Here is a 4,951-nt window from a genome sequence, read left to right as displayed (position 1 = left end):
AGCAGAATCTTAATCGTTCCGGAACAGCCGTCCCATGGTCTTTGTACTGCAACGTGGCTTTCCTCATTTCAGCTCCCCTTTATAGCTTCCACAGGGTTAGCATTCTAGATTATCACGCCGCCTGCCTTGGGCGTGAGAAAGCTAGCCAGAGTCCCACTGGCCTGGCTGGGACTCAAGTCCCTCCAAGTCCTGCCCGGGGAACTGCCCTCATAGGATGAGGCCAGGCTTTCTCAGCCAGGACGCCAAGCAGCAAGAACTGGGAACCAGGGGCCCAGGAAGCCAGCTTCGCTGCCCACCTGCTGCGTGACCTTGGCAGAGTCCCTTTCCCTCTCTGGGCCTGGGTTCATCCAGCTGCACAAGTCACTCTTGAAGTCTAAGAAGATCTATCTGCTCATTGGCAGATGAGGAAACTGAGCTTCGGAGAGCTCAAAGGACCTGCCCGGGATCCGGGGATCCGCATAAGGTGACACCGGGGTTTACACCGCCACCCCAGGCTGTGCCCTTCATCGCGGCCCCGGGACTGACGTCCAGCCCCCAGCGGCCCGCAGCACCCGGCTGACGGGGTGGAGGAGGGGGGCCCACGCCGTTCCAGGCCCCGCCAGCCTGACGTCAGGCCGGGGCCAGCGGGGCCTAGCTCTGCACAAACAGACGGCGCGGCCCGGGGCCGGGGGCGGCTATGACTCAGGGCCCCGAGACCGGCCGGGAAGCGGAAAGTTTTGTGCAGATGACATCACCGGGCCGCGAGGGCGGGAGGGGGCCGGCTCCGGGAAAAGGCGGCCTGGCGGGCAGCCCGGGCTCGGGCAGAGCGCGGAGGGGCGCCGCTGGCGGGGGCGGGGGGGGGGGGGAAGGGGCGCCGGGAACCACGGGCCCCCAGCCCCGAACCCCGAACGCCGGCCCCGCAGCCAGATCCCGCGTTCGCCAGCGAGAAACGGGCTCCACCCGCCTGCGAGGGCGCCGCGCTCCCCAGCGCTCCGGAGGCAGCCGCATCCGTCCTGCTGCGTCCCTGCATTTTAATTACCGCCGCATTAATATTCATGAGCCGGGACTCGAGGGGGACCGCGGGCTGTCATTTCCCTCGCCCGCGCACCCCCCCTCCCAGCCCGCACCCCTCTTTCCCCGGCTGAGTCGTGGGTTTTGTTCCTTCCCGCTCGCAGCCCCTCCCGCACCAACAGTTGGTGCACAGCAGATTTGGGGGGGGGGGGGGAGGGAGTGAGTGTGAGTGTGAGCGTGAGTGTGAGCAGGTGTGCGTGCCTGGGCAAGCGCCAGGGTGCAGGGTGGGGGGCTGAGTGAGTGTGGGATGTGCCTGCGAGGCCCGTGTGTGCATGTGTGTGTGTGTGCGTCTGCCTGTGTGTGTGTCTGCTTGTGTGAACGCGGTCGTGCCGGGCATGAGCATGTGCCTGTGTGTGGGTGCGTCTGGGTGCACACTTACGTGCCTGCAACTGTGGGCCTGGGTGCGCTCTGCACGTGAGTGTGTGCGCGTGTAGATACGCGCTGCATACTCGCTCCTGTGGCCGGCAAACCCAGGGGCCGGGCGCTGGGGGAGACAGCGGCTTGTGCAGGTCCGGCCTGGGCTTGGGGAGGGGTCATGTGACCTTCCCAGCAAACACGTGCAGCAGCCCCCTTTGCAGATGGGGCCACTGAGGCAAATGGTCGTGGAGGTGGAGCTCAGAAATGTCTGAGTCCAGAGCCCCTTTCTTTCATGACCTCAGCAGGCTGCCTCCTGGGGAGCTGCGTGGGGAGGTCCCCCGGGGGGTGATGTGGGGGTACCTGAGAGCTCCTCAGGGCCCCAGGCACTGCCCAGGCCCGGGGAGCAGAAGGGGTGTTTCATCAGGAGCAGGGCTCACTGTCTGCATCCCTCCCAAGGGGGGCCACTTTTCTATGGCTCTCCCATTCCGCCCCCCCCGCCCCAGCCCCGGCCTCTCCCACCCCCAAAGCCTGTCCCAGCCATCTTGCACACGCTCCCTGGACGCATGAGGTCTTGCTTTATAAGGGCACAGACAGACAGACGGACAGACTTAAGGCTCTTGGCCCCTCTTCCCTGGGCTGGAGTCAGGCATTCATTCACGCTTTCATTTGTTCGTCAACATAGGCTTCCGTGCCTACTGTGTGTCTGCACTGTTCCCGGCACTGGGGATTCTCAGAGTTTACGAGGGGCCCTCACCACTCTGTTCCCAATTCTAGTCAACTCTTCCTGGGGTGGAAGGGTCTCTGGGCTCCAAGAGGGGGCTTTTCATCTGTGTGCGCATGCTCATGTGGGGTGGGGGTCTAGGGACACCTGTGCACAAAAGACAGCTTCCCACCCCCAGCCTTGCCACAGAGATGCCAGGAGGGCCGGGCAGGCAAGGGTTGTGTCTTCTTCGGGCCGGTGGAGCCGGCGAGGCCACGCTAGGCAGGCTCTCTCTCCATCTGAACTTGTCCTTCTCCAGCCTCTAAGCCAAATAGTCTCAGGGGCTGCTCGATCTGCCTTCCCCTGGACGGAGCCCAGGCCGTGCTCCCTCTCACGACCACCCTGCCCCAGTCCTGCCCTTCTGAACACCCAGAACAAGCTGACTGCTCCCTCCTCTCTGTCACTGGGGGCTGGGCTGGAACTTTCCTCCCAACCATGTCTCCTGAGCCCTTTGTCTTCTCCCGGGCGGGGGGGGGGGGGGGGCGCTTTACAGGAACAGAACGCAGGTAGGGGGACTGTAGGGGAGTCTGGGGTTCTCTGGGGAGGAATGAATGGTTTCACTGGGTTTCGCGGGTGGGGTTTTGCAGGTGGAGTAGGAGATTGCTCTGAGAGGGGGAGGCGGGAATCCCAGGCAGAGGGAATGGCTCAGAGGGGTGACTGGAGCCCCTAGTCCAGGAATCAGAGCAGGCCCGAGGCACAAAATCTAGGGATACCCGAGAGATGGTTTTTCTCCCGAAGAGCCTGTGGCAGTACAGCCTCGTGGTAGGGACTCTCAGGTGACCCCACCCCATAAAAATCCCACTCCCCCCTGACTGTGAGAGCCGGGGAGGGGGGTGAGCCACTGAGCCCCCATTTCCCCCTCTGTTAAATGGAGAGAGCAACACATTTCAAGAATTTTTTTAACGTTTATTTATTTTTGAGAGACTGAGAGAGACAGAGCACGAACAGGGGAGGGGCAGACGGAGAGGGAGACACAGAATCCGAAGCGGGATCTGAGCTGTCAGCACAGAGGCCGAAGCAGGGCTCGAACCTACAAACCATGAGATCATGACCTGAGCCGAAGTCGGATGCTTCACCGACTGAGCCACCAGGCGCCCCCTTTTTTTTTTTTTTCTGCTGGAGTATATTCAGATGAAGAGACACTGTCTGTAAGGCAACTAGCACAGTGCCTGATGCTGCTACAGGGGACAGAAAGTCTGTCCTCAAGGACACAGGGAGGCCCCTGGGATAACTGTCCCATTTAGTACAGAGAAAGACTGAAATATCAGCCTGTGCCCCACGGCCCAGCCAGTGGGGAGGAGGGTAAGGACAGATTTCCGGGAGGGGTAGGGACAGGCTGAAGCCACCATCAGTCAGGCCAGGAGAAGGCTCCAGGTAAGAGGAGGGTCCCAACCCCTCCCCTCCGCGGCCCCACCTACCAGACCGCCCATCACTCAAACAGCCGGAGAGCCAGCAGTCAGAGAGGCGGCTGCCCCCCAATCCTGGCTCACTCCTGCTGCAGCTTCCCACATCTCTCTGCCTCCCAGCCCCCTTCTTCCTTTTGAAAGTGTCCTTTTGGGGGGAATAGTTATACCTGTACGAGGCAAAAAAAAAAAAAAAAAATGTGTTTTAAAGGAAGCACCGGAAAAGTTTGTGCAATGCAGCCTGACCCAGCACATCCAGTTTTTTTTGTGTATGTTTCCAGGACATTTCACTGCCTACAGAATTATCTTTCGAAAACTCCCAGAGAATGATGTCCACCCCTGCTCAAGACCTTTGAGGGCTCCCCACTTCCCACCCCCCGGCAAAGGTCTAAGGCCTCTGCAGCCCAGCCCCAGCCTCAGCAACGCTCCTCCTGCTTCTCTCCCCGTTGCCCTCCGTGCCCCTGAGTGGGTTACATCTTCTCAGACAGCCGTGACTTTGCCCTTGCTGCGCCAGCTCTGTGCCCTCCACGAAAATCTCTCTGTGTTGCTCAAGACCAGCTTTCCCTGTTCCCTGCCCTCTGTGGCTCCTCCCTCAGCTCCCTCCCTCACCATCCCCCATGCCAACCCCCATGACTCTCCTGGTGCCCCCACAGCACTGGAGGCGGGGCAGAGAGAGAGGGGGGGAGAGAGAATACCAAGCAGACTCCAAACTGCCAGTGCAGAGCCTGACATGGGACTCGAACTCACAAACCGCGAGATCGTGACCTGAGCTGAAACCAAGAGTCAGACGCTTAACCACTGAACCCACTGAGCGGTCCAGGCGCCCCTACGCTGGTGTTTTTCACATTTAACTTTCAGGAGGGTCTCGCTGGAGTCTTGTGTCTACACTCAATTATGAGCTTCTGGGAGGCCAGACCAGGCATCCTTGATTTTTATCACCACCCACCTCAATGGTTTTCCACACAGTAGGTGCTTGAAATATTTTATTTTTAAAAAAACATTTAACTTGCTTTTCCTTAGGGACGCAGCCAGCAGCTTGGGATTTGAATCATTTCCTAGCTGTGTGTCCTTGAGAAAGTGAATCGACCTCTCCGAGCCTCCGTTATTTCATCTGGAAAACAAAGTTGGTTAATAACACAAGCTCCCTCCAAGAGTCACTGTGAAATAACAGAGCAGTTGACATGTTCTACTCGTTAGTAGCACTTGGTCTACTCATTCGTACTCATGAGCGTTACTCAGTCTTGTCTTAGTCTCCTCAGACTTGTCCAAGGTCACCTAGCTTGGATTGGGGCAGTGCGGGCACTTGGCCCCCATTTCCTCCCCCCTCCAATGGGGTTACACAACCCTGTGATCAAAGCAAGGGTCCGGCTGTCTGCCGGGT

This window comes from Prionailurus viverrinus, chromosome D4 (genome assembly GCF_022837055.1).
Source record: "Prionailurus viverrinus isolate Anna chromosome D4, UM_Priviv_1.0, whole genome shotgun sequence".
Lineage (NCBI taxonomy): Eukaryota > Metazoa > Chordata > Mammalia > Carnivora > Felidae > Prionailurus > Prionailurus viverrinus.
Note: the sequence above shows the minus strand (reverse complement) of the source record.